Consider the following 22,826-nt stretch of genomic DNA (forward strand, 5'->3'; position numbering starts at 1 on the left):
CTTTGGAATCAACAATATAAGGTCTAAATTTATCACAAGCAAACACCACTGCTAAGAATTCTTTTTCAGTAGTAGCATAGTTTCGTTGAGCACTATCTAGAGTTTTACTAGCATAATGAATAACATTCAATTTCTTATCAACTCTTTGTCCTAGAAAAACACCAACAACATAATCGCTAGCATCACACATAATTTCAAAAGGCAAGTTCCATTCAGGTGGTTGAACAATAGGTGCAGAAATTAAGGCTTTCTTAAGTGTTTCAAAGGCTTCTAAAAAATCATGATCAAAACAAAATGAATATCCTTTTGCAAAAGATTTGTAAGAGGCCTAGAAATTTTAGAAAAGGCTTTGATAAATCTCCTATAGAAACCAGCATGACCTAAGAAACTATGAATACCTTTGATATCTTTAGGACATGGCATTTTCTCAATTGCATCAACGTTTGCTTTGTCCACTTCATTACCTCTTTCAGGAATTTTATGACCCAAGACAATGCCTTCATCAACCATAAAGTGGCACTTCTCCCAATTCAAGACAAGATTTGTTTGTTCACATCTATGCAAAACTCGATCAAGATTACTTAAAAAATCATCAAAAGACTTCCCATAAACAGATAAGTCATCCATGAAAACCTCAACAACCTTTTCACAAAAGTCACAGAATATAGCAGTCATACATGTTTGAAAAGTAGCAGGTGCATTACATAAACCGAAAGGCATACGTCTGTATGCATAGGTTCCAAAGGGACAAGTAAAAGTGGTCTTTTCTTGGTCGGGTTGAGAAACAGGTATTTGTGAAAAACCAGAATATCCATCAAGGAAGCAAAAATGTGTGTGCTTAGATAATCTTTCAAGCATTTTATCAATAAAAGATAGAGGGTAATGATCTTTTCTAGTTGCTTCGTTTAATTTTCTAAAATCAATTACCATTCTATAGCCGGTAACAATTTTTTGTGGAATAAGTTCATTCTTATCATTAGGAACAAAGGTTATACCTCCTTTCTTAGGGACACAATGAATAGGACTTACCCATCTACTATCAGCTATAGGATAAATTATACCTGTTTCCAGAATTTTTAAAATTTCCGTTCTTACCACTTCCTTCATCTTCGGATTTAACCGACGTTGGTGATCAACAACGGGTTTAGCATTAGGTTCCATATTAATTTTGTGCTGACATAGAGTGGGACTAATGCCCTTTAAATCATCAAGAGTATATCCAATAGCAGCTCGGTGCTTCCTTGGAACTTTCAATAATCTTTCTTCTTCATGTTCTGAAAGGTTAGCACTAATAATAACAGGATATATCTTCTTTTCATCAAGATAAGCATATTTTAAAGTGTCTGGCAATTTTTTTAATTCAAAAACATGATCACCTTTAGGTGGAGGAGGACCTCCTAGAGTTTCAATAGGCAAATTGTGTTAAAGTAGAGGACGTTGTTCAAACAAAATCTTATCTATTTCATTTCTTTCATGCATATGTAAATCATTTTCATGGTCCAGAAAATATTATTCTAGAGGATCAGTAGGAGGCACTGCAATAGAAGCAAGACCAATTAATTCATCCTTACTATAGGCAATTCTTTTTCATGAAGCTTTCTACTAAACTTGGAAAAATTAAACTCATGAGACTCATCACCAAAACTAACACCGACAGTTTTCTTCTCACAGTCAATTTTAGCATTAACGGTGTTCAAGAAAGGTCTACCAAAGATAATGGGACAAAAATCATCTTGTGGGGAACCATGAACTAGAAAATCAGTTTGATATTTTATTTTCCCACACAAGACTTCAACATCTCTAACAATCCCAATTGGTGAGATAGTGTATCTATTAGCAAGTTTAATAGTAACATATATGTCTTCTATGTCTGCAGGTGCTATGTCATTCATAATTTCTTGATATGAAGTGTAAGGAATAGCACTCACACTAGCACCTATGTCACATAAACCATGATAAAAATGATCTCCTATTTTAACTGAGACAACGGGCATGCCAACAACAGGTCTATGTTTATCCTTTTTATCACGTTTGGCAATTCTAGCAGCTTCTTCACAAAAGTAAATAACATGCCCATCCATATCTTCTTCCAAGAGATCTTTAACCATAGCAATACTAGGTTCGACTTTAATTTGTTCATCAGGTTTAGGTGTTCTAACATAGCTTTTGTTAACCACAGTTGAAACTTTAGCGTGTTCCTTTATCCTAACAGGGAAAGGTAGTTTCTCAATATAAACAGAAGGAACAACTGGATCAACATTATAAAGTACAGTTTCTTATTTAACTGGCACAGGTTCTTTAATTTCTTCTTTAATAGGTGCGTGATACTTAAACCACTTCTCCTTAGGGAGATCAACATGAGTAGCAAATGATTCACAAAAGGAGGCTACTATCTCAAAGTCAAGTCCATATTTAGTGCTAAACTTTTGAAAAGCATCGGTATCCATAAAAGATTTAACACAATCATACTTAAGTTTAATACCTGACTCTTTACCTTCGTCGAGTTCCCAATCTTCAGAGTTGTGTTTAATTCTTTCCAAAAGATCCCACCGGAATTCAATAGTCTTCTTCATAAAAGAACCAACACAAGATGTATCAAGCATAGTTTGATCATTACGAGAAAGCATAGCATAAAAGTTCTGGATAATAATTTCTCTTGAGAGCTCATGATTGGGGCATGAATGTAACACTGACTTAAGCCTCACATAAGCTAGAGTGGTACTATCTCCTTCACGAGTCCAAAAATTCCGATCACGATGAACTAGATGCATAGGATAATTTTTTGATGGAACTCCAATTTCAAATGATTCCAATTCCAAGATCCAATATCATCGCATAGTCTATACCATGCCAATGATTTTCCCTTCAAAGATAAAGGGAAAACCTTTTTCATAACTTCATCTCTGGGTAAACCTACAAGCTTGAACAATCCACAAATTTGTTCTACATATATCACATGCAAATCAGGATGTTCGGTTCCATCTCCTGCATAAGGATTAGCTAGCAGTTGTTCTATCATACCCGAAGGAATTTCATATTCAATATTTTCAGTAGGTGCAATAGGTTGAGGGGTAGCTAATCGCGGTTTCGGTCGAGGTGAAGATACCCCGAACAAACCCCTCAAAGGATTTTTTGCCATAGTAACAAGTGACAATAAATTTCAGCACACTATATAAATGTTTCCTTACCAAAGGTTCTTCACTCCCCGGCAATGACGCCAAAAAATAGCCTTGATGACCCATAAGTATAGGGGATCAATTGTATCTGTTTTAGATAAGTAAGAATGTCGAACCCAACGAGGAGTAGAAGGAAATGACAAGTGGTTTTCAGCAAGGTAATGTCTGCAAGTGCTGAAATTGTAAGTAGCAGAGTAGTTTGATAGCAAGGTAATTTGTAACGAGCAAGTAACGACAGTAGTGACAAAAGTGCAGCAAGGTAGCCCAATCCTTTTGAGGTAAAGGATATGCCAAAACGGTCTCTTATGATAAGAAAAGCATTCTTGAGGGTACACGGGATTTTCATCTAGTCACTTTCATCATGTTGGCTTAATTCGTGTTCGGTACTTTGATAATTTGATATGTGGCTGGTCCGGTGCTTTGGTGCCATTCTTACTTGAAAAAACATCATACTTATGATTAACCCTCCCGCAAGCATCCGCAACTACGAGAAAAGTATTAAGAATAAATTCTAACCATAGCATTAAACTTTTGGATCCAATCGGTCCCTTACGGAGTAGCACATAAACCGGGGTTTAAGCTTCTGTCACTCTCGCAACCCATCATCTAATTTCTACTCCACAATGCATTCCCTTAGGCCCAAATATGGTGAAGTGTCATGTAGTCGACGTTTGCATGACACCACTAAGGGAATTACAACATACATACTATCAAAATATCGAACACATGATTACTTGCAACATGATTTCTCCCGTGACCTCAAGAACAAAAGTAACTACTCACAAATGATAATCATGCTCAAGATCAGAGGGGTATTAAATAGCATATTGGATCTGAACATATAATCTTCCACCAAATAAACCATATAGTAATCAACTACAAGATGTAATCAACACTACTAGTCACCCACAAGCACCAATCTATAGTTCCGGTAACAAGATTGAACACAAGAGATGAACTAGGTTTTGAGAGGAGATGGTGTTGTTGAAGATGTTGATGGAGATTGCCCTCCCCAAGATGGAAGAGTTCTTGGTGATGATGACAACGATGATTTCCCCCTCCGGGAGGGAAGTTCCCCCGGCGGAATCGCTCCGCCGGAGGGAAAAAGTGCTCCTGCCCAAGTTCCGCCTCGAGACGGTGGCGCTCCATCCCGAAAGTCCTCTCCTGTTTTTTCCTAGGTCAAAATGACTAATATACCAGAAGATGGGCACCAGAGGTGGTCCTGGGGGAGCACAACCCACCAGGGCGCGCCTGGGCTCCCTAGCGCGCCAGGTGGGCTGTGCCCACCTGGTGGGCCCCCTCTAGTAGTTATTTGCTCCAATATTCCTCATATATTTGATAAAAAGTCTCTGTGAAGTTTCAGCTTGTTTGGATTTGTGTAGAATAGGTGGCCTGACGTAGCTTTTCCAGGTCCAGATTTCCAGCTGCCGGAATTCTCCTTCTTTGTGTGTACCTTGCATATTATGAGAGAAAAGGCACTAGAATTGCTCCAAAAAACATTATTATGGATAAAAACATCATGAACAACAGTAAGAAAACATGATGCAAAATGGATGTATTAGTTTTCAGCAAGGTGATGTATGCAAGTTCTGAAATTGTAAGTAACAAACTAGTTTGATAGCAAGATATTTTATAACGAGCAAGTAATGATAATAGTAACAAAAGTGCATCAAGGTAGCCCAATATTTTTGAGGGAAAGGACAGGCCAAAACGGTCTCTTATAGTAAGCAAAGCGTTCTTCAAGGTACACGGGAATTTCATCTAGTCACTTTCATCATGTTGATTCGATCCGTGTTCGCTACTTTGATAATTTGATATGTGGGTGAACCAGTGCATAGGTGTTGCTCTTACTTGAACAAACCTCCTACTTATGATTAACCCCCTCACAAGCATCCACAACTATGACAAAAGTATTAAGGATAAATCCTAACCATAACATTAAACTTTTGGATCCAACCGGTCCCTTACGGAATATCACATAAACTAGGGTTTGAGCTTCTATCACTCTCACAACCAATCATCTAATAACTACTCCAAAATGCATTCCCTTAGGCCCAAATATGGTGAAGTGTCATGTATTCAATGTTCACATGACACCACTAAGGGAATCACAACATACATACTATCAAAATATCAAACACATATCAAGTTCACATGATTACTTGCAACATGATATCTCCCGTGACCTCAAGAACAAAAGTAACTACTCACAAGTGATGAACATGCTCAAGATCAGAGGGGTATTAAATAGCATATTAGATCTGAACATATAATCTTCCACCAAATAAATCATATAGTAATCAACTACAAGATGTAATCAACACTACTAGTCACCCACAAGAACCAATATATATAGTTCCGGTAACAAGATTGAACATAAGAGATGAACTAGGGTTTGAGATGAGATGGTGCTATTGAAGATGTTGATGGAGATTGCCCTGCCCAAGATGGGAGAGTTGTTGGTCATGATGATGACAATGATTTCCCCCTTCGGGATGGAAGTTCCCTCGGCGGAATCACTCCGCCGGAGGGCAAAAGTGCTCCTACCCAAGTTTTGCCTTGAGACGGCGGCGCTCCATCCCGAAAGTCTTCCCCTTATTTTTTCTAGGTCAAAATGACTTATATACCAGAAGATGGGCACCAGAGGTTGGCCTGGGTGAGCACAACCCACCAGGGTGCGCTTGGGCTCCTTGGCATGCCCAGGTGGGTTGTACCCACCTGGTGGGCCCCCTCTAGTACTTATTGGCTCCAATATTCCTCATATATTCCATAAAAAATCTCCGTAAAGTTTCAGCGTGTTTGGAGTTGTGCATAATAGGTAGCCTGACGTAGCTTTTCCAGGACCAGATTTCCAGCTGCCAGAATTCTCCCTCTTTGTGTGTACCTTGCATATTATGAGACAAAAGGCATTAGAATTACTCCAAAAGCATTATTATGCATAAAAACATCATAAATAATAGTAAGAAAACATGATGCAAAATGGACGTATCAACTCCCCCAAGCTAAGACCTCGCTTGTCCTCAAGCGAAAACCGAAATCAAAAAACATGTCCACATGCTTAGAGAGAGAGAGAGAGAGAGAGAGGTGTCGATAAAAAAACAAAATACAAACATAGAAGCATCATGTGAATTATTATAACAGCAGCAAACTTTAACATAAAACTTTTATCATAGGACTTTTATCATAGACTTCTCATGAATAAGTAACAATTCATCACACTATCGAAGTATAAAGCATAAACTCTATTAGAAACCAACAAACTATGTTCTCAGTTAACTTTGCAACTACAATTCATCATCTTTTCAGGAAGGGTCACGTATCGGAGCCTTTAGACAAGTCCACATACTCAACCATCATTTAGTCTTCTATGATTGCTAACACTCATCGCATAAACATGAGCAAAACGTTTCAACCGGACACATAGAAATATAGGGGCTTATAGTTTTGCCTCCCAACGAATTCACCTCAAGGGTGATGTCAACAATAATAACTCCTACCACCCATATTCAACTGGACATATGTGCCTATATCTTTCCTCACCACATGATGCTTGCCAAAGGAGAAAAATAAAAAGGAATAGAGAGAAAAACTTTGACTCTTGTATAAAAGTAAATACATAAAAGTAAAAGATATGCCCTTCGCAGAGGGAAGCAGAGGTTGCCATGCGCTTATTTGTTTGTATGCTCAACCCCTTAGTGCAAAAGAATGTCATGCTGTATTGCCCCTTGTGATGGCAACCTTTATTATGCAGTCTGTCGCTTTTATTCTTCACCATCACAAGTTCGTACAATGCTCAATTTTCGCTTACACTAAATGGTCTGACACATTTAGAAGCAATTTTTATTGCCTGATTGCACCGATGACAACTTACTTGAAGGATATTACTCAATCCTTAGGTAGGTATGGTGGACTCTCAAAAATAGATTTGGGTTTAAGGGTTTTTGGATGCACAAGTAGTATCTCTACTTAGTGCGGAATTTTTGGTTAGCAAAGATGGGGGCAAGCACCCCATGTTGAAGGATCTATGACAATATAACTTCGATGTGAATATCGACAAACATAAATCATTATGTTGTCTTCCTTTTCCAACGTCAACAATTATGGCATATAATATTTTGATGGGGGCTCACAATCACAAAAGATTTCCAGGATAGAATATTTATATGTCAATCTTCTTTTCCCTTATTAATTCTTTCATCAGTTGCATCATTGACAAATTTCTATGTTTGTCAATGTCTAATAAAATTTTCTACTTATATTTTTCCTTATGTGGTGTCATCACCTACCATAAGATTAGCATATGATCTTTCTCATTTATTTCCTTTCTTTTTATTGGAACATGATAGTAAAGGAAGCAAAAACTCAAACTAAACTTTACTATATATCTCGCACTCGATTACAAGGATAGATCACTAAGCAAACTCTCGAAAAGCAAGGATAGAACTAGAATTTTATTCATCTAAAGCAAAAGATAACTATGGATCGAACTAAAATAAGTAAAGGCAAAAGATAGTGGGGTGATACGATACCGGGGCACCTCCCCCAAGCTTGCTGGAAGCCAAGGGGAGTGCGCATACCCAATACTCAGTTTTCTTTTGGTGATGAAGAAGGTGGTGGTGATGACATAGCACTACTATAGGATGCTGCTAACGCGACACTACGATGAGAGACCCTTCGAGAAACTATGTGCGATGCAATAATCACAAACGGTGCTATATGAAAACCGTCAGAAATGTATAAAACATTTGGATGACGGATGCATCAAACACGGTTCAGGTTTTAGTTGCGTGTGCGATGAAGGGCATACGGTTCAGTTCAATTAACTGTTTGCGATGAGGAGGAACAAAAGAAATGGGCAGCCAGATGAAGGCGTGTGCGATACACAGCATACGGTTCACTCGGATGAACTGTTTGTGATTAGGCAACAGAAAAGAAACGGTCAGCCAGATCAAGGTGTGTGTGATTGAGGGCAAACGCTTCAGAAGGATTAACTATTTGCGATTAGGCAACATAACAGGAACGAGTCAGCCAGATCAAAGTGTATGTGATTGATGACATACACTTCACATGGGTGAATTGTTTGCGATTAGCCACAACAAACTAAAACAGTTAGATAGATCAACGTGTGTGCGCTAGACGGGCACACACATTCTAACTAAAAGAACCATGCGCGATGGTGCTGACATTGCCTATTGCGGTGCACCCTATGGTGCAAACACCACGTACGCGGCTGAGAAGGCATACGTGCCCACATTACGCCTTCCAGGAATAGTGCCGCACTTATAACCGTCAGTAAATTTTGAGCACGCGTCCCGTCACATTCCAAATTGCAAACCTGTTCACAACGATCAAAACCTAAATGGTTTCCCACTTAGGAGCATATTAATATGCGGTTATAAATACTACTACTCAAGGATAACTGCACATTCCTCCTCAACTCCTCATCCAAAAAAAGTCAAAAACGAACAAGTCATTCATCATCGTTCCCTTGCGTCCGCCATGGCGAGCGTGAGTTTTGGGTCGAGAGATTGCCACCAGGGTAAGGCGAGCCTGGAAGCGGGAGCACGAGAGATGTCCCGCCTCGCCGCGAAAGCAGCCAACATGTCCCGCCGCACGGTCGTAGCAGCAGAGAGGGTCCCGCCGCGCCGCCGAAGCAGCATGGAGGACCTGCCGCGCCGTCGATGCAGCAGACTGGTCCCGCCATGCCGCGGAAGTAGAAGAGATGTCCCTCCGTGCCGCGAATGCAGCAGAGATGTCCTCCCACGCCGTGGCGGCCTGGGAAATTGCCTCGTGGGCAGGTGAGTATTCTTACAGGCGCATGCGTGCCCTTGTCCTCATGCAGATGGATTAGATCTTCAGGTGGGCGGGGTTGCAGGATGACCTGCAAGCCTCGTTTGAACAGTCTACCGACGTCATCCAGCAACTAAATGAGAGCAATACGAAGCTCCGGGCCGAGCGCGACCTACTGAGGGCGATGATCGTCGGAAGTGTGGAGCAGCAGGAGCAGACCACTGCCTTGTTGAAGAGGATTGGCGTCATCGTCGAGAAACTTATGGACGAGAATGCCATGCTACACATCGAGCGCAGAAGGCTGGTGAAGGAATCCATGGATGCTCTCAACCAGCATCTTGAGGACAAGAAAGAGCTCGTCGCCGCCCGCCGCGGAGACTATTTCTTGTTGTGGGGTCCTTCTTCTTTTGCCCTTGTGTATATCGGGTGTTGCCGCATGTTGCTTTTTTTTAATTATGTTTATAAATATGTAAGACAATTATTATCCAATGTCATCTTCCTTATATTCATCATGCTTGCTATAAGTCGCAGTCAATGCTATATAGGTCCGTCGGATCTTACATCAAGATCCGTGCAAAACTTTCTTTTCAGATTTTCATTTTCCTCTCTTAAATCCCAGTCCAATGAGACATATAGCCACGTCATAGAACAGGTGCTCGGGCGCCATTAATGGAGATGTTGGGAGGGAGGTGTGCGACGGGTAGCGGTCAAAAGGGCTCTCCTCCCGATGAGCACGCGCAGGGGTCTGATCACATGCCTCCCTTACTCAAATAGCTACCCCGCACGGCACCTCTGAGCCAGTAAAAAAGGGGACGCGTGGCCGCACGTAATTGGTAAGTCGAACGCCCACGGTTTCCATAATACTTGCATTTCCGATTTGTAAGGTGACACCACTTGTTCCAAAATGACTTTGTTGATTGTTAATGTGTGCGCCTACGCAAATCGGACAGAAAAATTACCACAACATGTTGGTGCCATGTCATGAGACCATGCCAAGTTTCATGATTTCCAGGCGTGTTTTGGAATTATAGGAATTAAAAAACCAAGTTTCTCAATCTTTCCGGCCGAGCCACGACGCCCAGATGTTTGAATTTCACTCCCATCTCTTGCATAGGACCTAGAAATTCACCCAAGGACACACATGTGATTTTTCAAACAACTTTGGTGGACTGGAGCATGTGCTTGTAGTTCAAATTTGAATTATGCACATTAAATGCCCAAAAACTCAATTAATGTATAAAAAAGGCCAAACGAACCTGGAATAATTCCAAAATTTAGCACGGTACTTCTATTTGGTCTAATCTGGCTGTGTAAAAAAATTAAGGCGGGAGAAGGCAGTGTACGTATGTTGTTTCGCACACGGAGGTGACACGTCCATCTCGGAACCACGAGCCTTCTTGAGGGAAGCTCCGGTTTGCAAGAAGATTACACCAAAGCTTGTCCCAATTCGGGCAAAAAAGTTACCGCAGCATGTTGGTGCCATGTCATGACACCATGCCAAGTTTCATGATTTTCAGACGCGCTTTGGAATTATAGGAATTAAAACCCCAAGTTTCGCAATCTTTCCGGTCGAGCCACGACGCCCAGATATTTGAATTTCACTCCCATCTCTTGCATGGGACCTAGAAATTCACCCAAGGACACACATGTGATTTTTCAAATAACTTTGGTGCACTGGAGCATGTGCTTGTAGTTCAAATTTGAATTATGAACATTAAATGCCCAAAAACTCAATTAATGTATAAAAAGGTGAAACGAGCCCGAAATAATTCCAAAATTTAGCACAGTACTTTTATTTGGTCTAATCTGGCCGTGTAAAAAAATTAAGGTGGGAGAAGGTAGTGTACGTATGTCGTTTCGCACATGGAGGTGACACGTCCCCTCTCGGAACCAGGAGCCTTCTTGAGAGAAGCTCCGGTTTGCAAGAAGCTTACACCAAAGCTTGTCCTAATTAGGCCAAAAAAATTACCGCAGCATGTTGGTGCCATGTCATGTCACCATGCAAAATTTAATGATTTTCACGCGTGTTTTGGAATTACAGGAATTAAAAAACCAAGTTTCTCAATCTTTCTAACCGAGCCACGACGCCGAGATGTTTGAATTTCACTCGAATCTCTTGCATGGGACCTGGAAATTCACCCAAGGACACACATGTGATTTTTCAAACAACTTTGGTGCACTAGAGCCTGTGCTTGTAGTTCAAATTTGAATTATGCACATTAAATGCCCAGAAACTCAATTAAGGTATGAAAAGGCGAAATGAGCCCGGAATAATTCCAAAATTTAGCACGGTACTTCCATTTGGTCTAATCTGGCTGTGTAAAAAAATTAAGGTGGGAGAAGGCAGTGTACGTATGTCGTTTCGCACACGGAGATGACACGTTCCCTCTCAGAACCACGAGCCTTCTTGAGAGAAGCTCCGGTTTGCAAGAATCTTACACCAAAGCTTGTCCCAATTCGACCAAAAAAATTACCACAGCATGTTGGTTCCATGTCATGACACCATGCCAAGTTTCATGATTTCAACCGTGTTTTGGATTTACAGGAATTAAAAAACCAAGTTTCTCAATCATTCCGGCCGAGCCATGACACTCAGATGTTTGAATTTTATTCCCATTTCTTGCATGGGACCTATAAATTCACCCAAAGACCCACATGTGATTTTTCAGCAAACTTTGGTGCATTGGAGCATGTGCTTGTAGTTCAAATTTGAATTATGCACATTAAATGCCTAGAAACTCAACTAATGCATAAAAATGCCAAACGAACCCGAAATAATTCCAAATTTAAACATGACACTCATGTACTAGTTGCATGTTCACTGTACTTAAATGTTCTAGCAATTCAAACACCATCCTTTCCCTCCGGAACACCATTTTGTCTTTCAAAACATAATGAAAAAATCAGGTATACCAAAACAGTTTACTAGAAAGAATTGTGTGGGATGCGATATAAAATATCTTGGCGCACCATCTTGTCTAGCTTACACTACAGGCTTCGTCGTCTACAGTCCACCACCCCCGCTTGAATCACGCTTGCGCGCCCATTTCTCACAGCACCGAGCGAATTTTTTTGCCATCGGGGTAATATCTATCTCCCCGCCCCTCCCTCCTACCAAAAGCCACATTTCCACTATTCCTCCTTGCTTTCCAAGTTCAAACCTTCACTGCTGCTTACTGGCAGCTCAGCCTCCTCGCCGGTGACCCTTCTTCTTGCAGCGCGGCTGAGGGAGTCCTGGATTAGGGGGTCTCCGGACAGCCGGACTATATCCTTTGGCCGGTCTGTTGGACTATGAAGATACAAGATTGAAGACTTCGTCCCGTGTCCGGATAGGACTCTCCTTGGCGTGGAAGGGAAGCTTGGTAATACGGATATGTAGATCTCCTCCCTTGTAACTGACTCTGTGTAACCCTAGCCCCCTCCGGTGTCTATATAAACCGGAGGGTTTAGTCTGTAGGACAACAACAATCATACCATAGGCTAGCTTCTAGGGTTTAGCCTCTACGATCTCGTGGTAGATCAACTCTTGTAATACTCATATCATCATGATCAATCAAGCAGGACGTAGGGTATTACCTCCATCGAGAGGGCCCGAACATGGGTAAACATCGTGTCCCCTGCCTCCTGTTACCATCCGCCTTAGACGCACAGTTCGGGACCCCCTACCCGAGATCCGCCGGTTTTGACACCGACATTGGTGCTTTCATTGAGAGGGTGGATGCCTGCCCATGGCTTGACGTCATAAAGCGGTCCGTCTACATCGAGGGTGCACGCAGGGCTTCTATCTTTTCCCGCTCAATGCGCTCCTTGTCCGCTTTCTCTTCGGCCTCGGACAGTGCCTTCTTCAGGGTCGCCACCTCGGTTGTGGCCCCTGGAAAATTCATGATGATCCTATTACTTTACAACCAAATTTCTTTTTAATATATAGAGAATGTGTTGCTTACCTTTGCTCTCCTCGAGCTGCCTCTTGGTAAGGCCGAGCTCGTCTTTGGACTGCTCAAGGTCCTGCTTCAGTGCAGCTACCTCCGCAGTACGTGCGGCAGCGGCCAGCAGTGAAGCCTGCATATGCACATAGACATATTCTGATTAGACTCCTGAGTCATTATTTGATCCTCTATTCGGCCTTTCTTCGCGAATGCCAAACATAGCATCAGGGGCTACTGTCTATGCAGTAATATTTTCCTATATTTTGATTGCTTACCTCAAAGCCTGTTAGGAGGCTGGCACAAGCTTCGGTTAGTCCGTTTTTGGCAGACTGAACTTTCTTGATCACCGCACTCATGATAGTGTGGTGCTCTTCGTCAATGGAAGTGCCGCTAAGCGCTTCCAGCAAGTTGTCCGGTGCCTCTGGATGGACAGAGGCCACCGGCACAGGCGGCTTGCCCCTCTTAACGGGGGATCTCCTGCCGGAGTCTGGAACCACCGAAGGCTCCGGCGTAGTGTTCGGCTGGGGGCCGAACTTGGAGCCTGTGGGAGTCTTGCTCCCTTTGCGCCCAGGGTCCGGAAGGTTGCCTCGAGGCGCCCCCAGGACTACCTCCCCTCGGTTCGGTGCCTTTTGAGACAACACCTCGACGTTGTCCATAGGGCAAGGGGTGGAGGCGGTCTGAAGTTAATCGCTATTCATATCCGACGAGTCGAAAGAACCATCCGACGAAGATACGTCAAGATGGGCTTGAGACGGACTGCATAATCATATTCGACATAAGGAGAAGCAGTGCAATAAAACATACCATGAATTATATGGTATCCGGATACTTACGACTTCGCCAGGGGCTTGTCCCTGGGTAACCACTCGTCGCCACTATAGGCGGCCGTCGTGGAGCAGTCCGGAAGGAGGGTCCTCCCCTTCTTGGACCCTTCAGCCTCCCGGTTGGGGCGGCCTTCCTTTTGTTGTCTCCCCAGGCTGGGGGGGAGAACTTTCCTCTTCCTCCTCCCCGTTTTCATGGGAGGAGTGCGCCTCGGAGTTATCGGACGATGAGTCCAATATAACCTTGTGCCAGAGACCCTTTCGGGTCCCCGTGGCCTTCTTCTTGGCCTTCTTCACCGGCACCTCGTAAGGCGCCGGAACCAGCATCTCCGCTAGGAGAGCATCTGTAGGATCTTCAGGCAGGGGAGCTAGGCAATCGATCTGCTCCGCTGTCTCTACATAGTCCTGTTAAGGGCATGGAAGCTTAGATCCCGCACATGATTAAACTGGGGCAAATAAATATCTTGTGAGATATAAAAACTTACCGGATTGGCATGGTGCTTTGTGCTGAGTCCGCGGTCCTCGGTAAGGGGAGGAGGTACCTCGGCGCCCTTGAACATCATCTTCGAGACGTCCTTGTGCGTCGTGTCGAAGAGCTCTCGCAGCGTCTGGTGCTTGGCCGGGTCAAACTCCCACAAATTGAATACCCGTCATTGACACGGGAGGATCCGGCGGAAGAGCATGACCTGGACCACGTTGAAGAGCTTGATTTTCTTGCTCATCATGTTCTTGATGCAGGTCTGGAGTCCGGTTAGCTCTACCAGGGAACCCCAGGACATGCCCTTCTCTTTCCAGGAAGTGAGCCGCATGGGGATTCCGGATCGAAATCCGGGGCTGCCACCCAGTTGGTGTCATGCGGCTCGGTGATGTAGAACCACCCCGATTGCCACCCCTTTATGTTCTCCACATAGGAGCCTTCGAGCCAGGTGAAGTTAGGTATTTTTCCAACCATGGCGCCTCCGCACTCTGCTTGCTGGCCGACCACCACCTTCGGTTTAACATTGAAGGTCTTCAGCCACAGGCCGAAGTGGGGCCTGATGCGGAGGAAGGCCTCGCACACGACGATAAACGCTGAGATGTTGAGGATGAAATTGGGGGCCATATGTAACGCCCTCGATGCGGCTATATCTCCCACGTGTCGAGGCACGACTTAGAGGCATAACCGCATTGAAAGCAATGTCGCAAGTCGGGAAATCATTACACATCCCATGTACATAAATAATATAAAGGGGAGGAACATAGTTGGCTTACACTCGCCACGTCACATCAAAGTACATAAATAACATCCATCATACAAATCACTCATGGCCCGACTACGGTGCCAAAATAGAAAAGACCCCCAACATGCGACAAGGCCCTGAATCGATAACCCCAACTAGGCACCACTACTGATCATCCGGAAAAGACACGTAGTATCGCTGAGAGTCCTCGTCGAACTCCCACTTGAGCTCGTAATCGTCAACTGGAGCAGAAACACCTGGACCTGCATCTGGAGTTGTAGTATCTGTGAGCCACAGGGACTCAGCAATCTCACACCCACGCGATCAAGACTATTTAAGCTTATAGGAAGGTTAAGGCAAGTGTATGTGGAGCTGCAGCAAGCGACTAGCATATGTGGTGGCTAACTTATACGCAAAAGAGAGCGAGAAGAGGAGGCAAGGCGCGAGCGAGAATCTAGAGGAACAACCTGCGCAAGCATTACTCCAACACCGTGTCCACTTCCCGGACTCCGCCGAGAAGAGGCCATCACGGTAACACACACGGTTGATTCATTTTAATTAAGTTTAGTTAAAGTTATCTACAACCGGACATTAACAAATTCCCATCTGCCCATAACCGTGGGCACGGCTTTCGAAAGTTCAATCCCTGTAGGGGAGTCCCAACTTAGCCCATGACAAGCTCTCACGGTCAACGAAGGAATAGACCTCCACCCGAGACACACCGATCAGACTCGGCAACCCGGTACAACAAGACAATTCGACAGGTTAAAACAAGACCAGCAACACCACCCGAATGTGCCGACAATTCCCGATAGGAGCTGCACATATCTCTTTCTCAGGGCACACTCAGATGAGCCAGACGTCGGGTAAGCCAGCCCAGAGTTGCCCCTGGTAGCCTCGGACATCGCTCAGTGGGACCAACACTCAGAGGAGCACTGGCCCAGGGGGGTTAAAATAAGATGACCCTTGAGTCTGCAGAACCCAAGGGAAAGAAAAGGCTAGGCGGCAAATGGTAAAACCAAGGTTGGGCATTGCTGGAAAAGCTTTAATTAAGGCGAAATATCAAGGGGTTCCCATTATAACCCAACCGCGTAAGGAACGCACAATCCGGGAACATAACACCGATATGACGGAAACTAGGGCGGCGAGAGTGGAACAAAACACTAGGCGAGAGGCCGAGCCTTCCACCCTTTACCAAGTATAAAGATGCATTAAGATAACATAGCAACATAATGATATCCCAACAAGTAAATAAATGTTCCAACAAGGAACGGCTCCAATCTTCACCTGCAACTAACAACGCTATAAGAAGGGCTGAGCAAAGCGGTAACATAGCCAATCAACGGTTTGCTAGGACAATGATAGGTTAGAGGTTCAATCATGCAATTGGGAGGCTAACAAGCAAGTGGTAGGCATCGTAGCAGTGGCAAAGTAAAAGAGCGAGCAAACTAGCATAGCAAAGATAGTAGTGATTTCGAGGGTATGATCATCTTGCCTGCAAAGCTGTCAGAGTTGACTGGATCCTCAAAAGCACACTCAACGGGCTCCACGTTAGCGAACTCGTCTCCCGGCTCTGCCCAATAAGACAAACAAGCAACAAGGATACAATCAACCACGTGCAAGACCAAGCAATATGATGAAATGATGATATGCTATGCGGGATGCGATGCGGGATGCAAAATGCAAGATATGACAGGAAATGCATGAACCTGGCCTCAACTTGGAATTCCAAGGGTGCCACTGGATATAGGGGATGAAATCGCTTGAAAACGATATAAAGATCATTGGAATCGGAGTTACGGTTTGGAAATGGCGAGCGTTTTACGAAACGAACCGATCTGCGATATACAGCAAGTAGGCTCCTAAATGCAATGACATGAACATGTTACAGCCACCAAACATGAAAACAAAAGACATGGCAGTGGTGTATACAAGATGCTTAACAAAACACTAGCACTGAGCCATAGGCAAATTCATTCATTAAGAGGTTCAAACAAGCATGGCAAAAATGAATATGCAAAACAGATTCCAGACTTAGTGAAATTAACACTAGCCTGAAATTTCAGATCACGAAGCCCTCTTCGGAGCAGCAAAACAACATGATACAAAACCTGAACATGACAAGTAAGAACATGGCATGGAGCTACTCAACAAGCTTAACAAAACACCCAAAGTGACCTGGGGCCAAAAGGGTTCACAAAATACTCTACCGAGCTCACGAACATAGCTCGAACACAATCAGTTTTCAGACTTAGTGAAAACTGAGACATGCAGAAATTTAACTCGCGAAGGCATGTAAACGAGCTCGATGCACTCACTACGGTGCAAGTCACGGCAAGGCAAGCATATATCCAGAAAGAAGTCACAATATGCTAGCTACACATGGCAAGAACAATGGCATAGCATGCATGGATCACTAACAATAGCATCGGCAAAATCGCAAACGAGTTGACGATCTGCCCAGATTAACCACGAAGCAAAAGTTGAGCTCGATTGAGTCAACCTAGAGCACTCCACATATGCAAACAAAGACACGGATGGATAGAGCATAACATAAATATCAAAACTCCCTTACTGATCATCCTCAAAAGAGGCACGGATCACTAGGAAACAAGCTGGATATATGGCATCATGAACTAAAATATCCCAGACTTAGTGAAAATCACTAAGTCCCTGAAATCTGCAATCTCAGGTACCTCTCTTCGCAAGCTTGCACAAGACAACACACACATCCTAAAAATGCATGGGTGGCACCTCTGGAAATAAGACAAAATGCTTAACAATTCATCCCAAAGGGGCACAGGCATATCATGCACGAATTAAACATGGCAAAAATGACAAAAGTGCATGATGAACTAACGGATCTGCAATTTAACTCACGAAGCCTCCTTCTAACAGCATTTTGGGCATCAAGATGACCTCAAATTCAAATGATTCAATGGAATGAAATGATGCACTCGTCGAGACGAAGATTTTGATATCATACGCCCAAAACGGAGCTACGGATGCGGAGATACGGGGTCTCGAACAGGAGCATATGGAGTAAAAATTCTAGGGACTTAGCAAAAAAAATCAACCTCCCAGATTAGATCTAGGGTTTTACTGTAGCTCTGCGCGACACTGTAGCAGATCGGCGCCGGAGAAGGACGCCGGAGGAGAGGAGGGGCTCGCCGCCCGGTGGAGGGGCGGCCGGATCCGGCCCGGTCGCCGGCGGTGGAGGCGGCGGGCGGCTCGGCGGCGGAGTCCCAAGGCGGGGCCGGGCGAGGCGGCGGGCGGCGATGGCGGCGGCGGTGGCTCCGGCCACCGGAGCTACGGGCGGCGGCGGAGGCCAGTGGCCTCGGGCGGCGGCGGTCGGGCCACGGCCACCTCTGGCCCGGGAGGAGGAGGAAGGGGGCCGGCACGCGGGCTAGGCGGGCCCGGCGGCGGCGATGTGGGTGCAGCCCACGTGGCGCGCGCGGACTGGACGGGAGGCGGTGGCGGCGGACGTTGTCCGGTCCGATCCGGACACGTCCTTCGGTGGCGGGGGGGGGGGGTTGATCTATTTTTTTTTCGAGGAGGACGGGAAGGAATCTGAGATTAGGAATGGGGGGGTGTATATATAGGCATAGAGGGAGCTAGGAGAGTCCAAATGAGGTGCGGTTTTCGCCCACGCGATCGTGATCGAACGCTCTAGGACATGGAGCAGAGTTTGGTGGGTTTTGGGACAAATTTGGGGGGTGTTGGGCTGCAACACACACGAGGCCTTTTCGGTCCCTCGGTTAACCGTAGGAGTATCAAACGAAGTCCAAATGATACGAAACTTGACAGGCGGTCTACCGGTAGTAAACCAAGGCCGCATGGCAAGTCTCGGTCCAATCCGGAAATGTTTAATCCCCACACATGAAAGAAAGCTAGAATTGACCACCGGAGGAGAACGAAGCGTCGGAATGCAAAACGGACAACGGGGAAAAAGCTCGAATGCATGAGATGAACATGTATGCAAATGCAATGCACGAGATGACATGATAAGAGATGCACGAAAAAGAAAAAACAACACACGGAGACAAAGACCCGAACCCGAGAAATAAATATAACTTAGCGCCGGAGACGGCAAGAGTTGGATACAATATGGAAAGTATATCTGGGGCGTTACACCATATCATGAAAATCCAGCCCGTAGTAGAACATGAGCCCGCAGAAAAATGGGTGAAGGGTAAATCCCAGTCCGCTGACAAAGTGGGTAAGGAAAACTACCCTCTCATGGGGTGCGGGCGTAGGGATGATTTGCCCCGCATCTGGCAGCCGGTGCGCGATGTCCACGGCCAGATATCCGGCTTCCCGTAGCTTTGCGATGTTCTCCTCCCTGATGGAGGAGACCATCCACTTGCCTCCCGCTCCTGACATGCTTGGAGTGGTTTGAGGAGAAAGGAGCTCGAGTGCGCGAGAATGGATAAGCAAGGAGGAAGAAGGCGTGGGTAAAAAAGGGTGAATCTTTGTCCCCTTATAAGGACGGAGGAGGCGATGCGCCTCCCCACTTACCTGGTAAAATCGCTTATTCCTCGAATGCCATAATTGATGGCGCGGTTGGGTTACCCATACCCGTATTGATGAGAATCCCGTGATAAGGGGACACGATCTCTGCTTCGACAAGACGTGTTAAGAAAACCTCCTCGCGATATGTGCAGTGCTGGTTGAGAAAAATGGTTTGAATAATGACCGGGCCGTGGTACGATGTCATGCTGTCAAACATGTCAGCAGATTAGATTTGTGGAAATATTATTCTCTCTACGGTGGTATATGGAACTTGTTTTGCAGAGCCGGACACTATCCTTGTGTTCAAAATCTTCTATGGAGTATTCGGAGGAAGAACCCGCCTTGCAATGCCGAAGGCCAATCTGCGCACCGGACTCATCGTTGTTGAAGCCTGGCTCAGGGGCTACTAAGGGAGTCCTGGATTAGGGGGTCTCCGGACAGCCGGACTATATCCTTTGGCCGGACTGTTGGACTATGAAGATACAAGATTGAAGACTTCGTCCCGTGTCCGGATAGGACTCTCCTTGGCGTGGAAGGCAAGCTTGGTAATATGGATATGTAGATCTCCTTCCTTGTAACCGACTCTGTGTAACCCTAGCCCCTCTGGTGTCTATATAAACCGGAGGGTTTAGTCCGTAGGACAACAACAATCATACCATAGGCTAGCTTCTAGGGTTTAGCCTCTACGATCTCGTGGGAGATCAACTCTTGTAATACTCATATCATAAAGATCAATCAAGCAGGACATAGGGTATTACCTCCATCGAGAGGGCCCGAACCTGGGTAAACATCGTGTCCCCTGCCTCCTGTTACCATCTGCCTTAGACGCACAGTTCGGGACCCCCTACCCGAGATCCGCCGGTTTTGACACCGACAGCCGCCTCCTCGCCGGCTAACCTTCTTCTTGCAGCATCGCCTCCTTGTCGGCGACCCTTCTTCTTGCAGCGCCGCCTCCTCGCCGGCGACCCTTCTTCTTGCTGCGTTGCCTCCTCGCCACCGACCCTTCTTCTTGCTGCGCGGCCTCGTCGATATGTTCAGGTAATCCACACCCCACTCACACCATCCTCCACCTTTCCCGTCCCACATGCCCTGACTGACAGAGCGACACATTCCACCGAAATCACTGCCCCCTCCTCAAATTAAGCACCGCCCACAGCCATTTTACACACAGTATACCGTAGAGCTGAGTAGCATGCGGCCGCACGCGCAAACGAGGTCGCTATGGCTGACATGCGTGTCGACCGCTAGGTCTTGGAGGAGCACCTCGTCTTCGAGGCCACCGTCGACACCACCACGCGGTTTTCTACTTTAAAATATAGTTCATGATGTTTTCTCGAGGCCACCGCCAGTGCCTTCTAGTGATTTGTCCTCTGTAATGTTAATATGCAATCTGATGTTCAGTTAACAGTTTGGTCCTCTAAAATGTAATGTTCAGTTAACACTTTGGTCCAACAATTGCTACAATTCATAGTACTGTTCTCAAGCATTCTTTGTTTTGTTAACTGTCTTATCTTCTACTCCCTCCGTTCCTAAATATTTGTCCTTTTAGAGATTTCAAATGGACTACCACATACGGATGTATATAGGCATGTTTTGGAGTGTAGATTCACTCATTTTGCTCCGTATGTAGTCACTTGTTGAAATCTCTAGAAAGACAAATATTTAGGAACGGAGGGAGTAGTACATGTTTCTATTCTGCAATGTCATGTTCAGTTAACTATTTTGGTTCACTTGGTCTGCTGTCCATCTAACTGTTTGGTTCAGTTCTGCAATTTGATTTTCATTTGTTGCGGGTACAATTTTGTATTGTTATGCATGTGACACCAATCGAATTTGGCTATACTCAATACATATTCTACTAATAGTATGCCAACTCTCAGTTAACCTGATCAAGATCTTCCTTATGTGTGTTGCAGGGAAACAATGGGAGACTCTGTGGCTTACCATCGAGGTTTGTTCAAGTAGGGTCCTTTGGCTAATAGCACATTATTGTGCAGTTGCAGGAATCATTCTAATATTTAGGTTTCTTACAATTTGGTCTTGCACATGTAGGTCCTTCTGTCAAAGGCTTAGACCCACTATTCGACCCATTTTGCATATGGGGAAATGAGATGTCCATGAATATCAGTCAAGTCAAGAAACTCAGAAAGATTGTTAGGATGAAGAAACTCGCGATGAATAACAACAAGATCTTTGTTTGCACAATGAAGTAGACATCAGTCAACTATAGGATGGTACCAACTCTTTTACCTTGTTTTTAACCCTTGGGCCATTCCAAAATTTACAACAGCGATTTATGCATAGCTTTGTTTTCAGTACTTTTCAAAGCAGTTCACCGATGATTACCTCTCAAACCACCTGCATGGTCAAGAGGCGAGGAAGGTATTCATTCAACACCCACGGTACAATATTGAAGTCTTGCTGAAGAGGACGAAGGTTGGGTGGGCAATTATCCATAGCCACTGGCCTAAAGTTGCAAGGACATTCAACATCACTGAAGGCTCAATATTTGCCTTCCGCTTCTGTAGTTTCCCAGATGAGATTCATCTGCCTATTTACCGCGTATGTTGCTACTTTCCAAAGGTTTTTGATGCCGCATGTGAAACTTGGTGCTGTTGTGTAATGGCGTAACTGAGTGCCGAAGCTATCTGATGTAATTCGATTATGAAATCCTGGTTGCTTTTATACGGATATGAAATATCTAGCGCGTTTTATAAGAAATATCAGTTTGATTAGTACATGGATTATCAATAATAGGCTAATTACCTTGCTTATTGGGGTTTTCTATTGAAAACTGTTACCCAGACAGCACCGTGGGCGATGAACTCAAACAACCTACACGGTTTCTAGAAAGTAGGCGTGTTCGATCAACTAACAATCACACATGGCTTCTGACAGTGAACTGTTTGCGTTAGGCCACCTTGCACAAACATTTCCACACAAAGAACTATGTGGGATGTACATACCTACGGAAATGATTTTCTGGGATTCACCATGTGGGATGTACATACCTACGGAAATGATTTATGGGATTCACCATGTGGGATGTACATACCTACGGAAATGATTTCTGGGATTCACCGTGTGGGATGTACATACCTATGGAAATGATTTTTGGGATTCACCGTGTGGGGTGTACATAGCTACGGAAATGATTTCTAGGATTCACCATGTGGGATGTACATACCTATGGAAATGATTGGGTTTCGATGCCTCACCCGATCGCACATGGCCCCAGCCTGGGTCCCAGGAGGGCCTATCCCCGACGATTTCTGGGTCGTGTGGGAAGGACACCCTATCGCACACACTCACTTGGGGACGGTTCCAAATGCTATTGCGGAAAGGGGTTTTAAACCGTTTGTTTAGGACATCGCTGTACCA

Source organism: Triticum urartu, chromosome 3 (genome assembly GCF_003073215.2).
Source record: "Triticum urartu cultivar G1812 chromosome 3, Tu2.1, whole genome shotgun sequence".
NCBI lineage: Eukaryota > Viridiplantae > Streptophyta > Magnoliopsida > Poales > Poaceae > Triticum > Triticum urartu.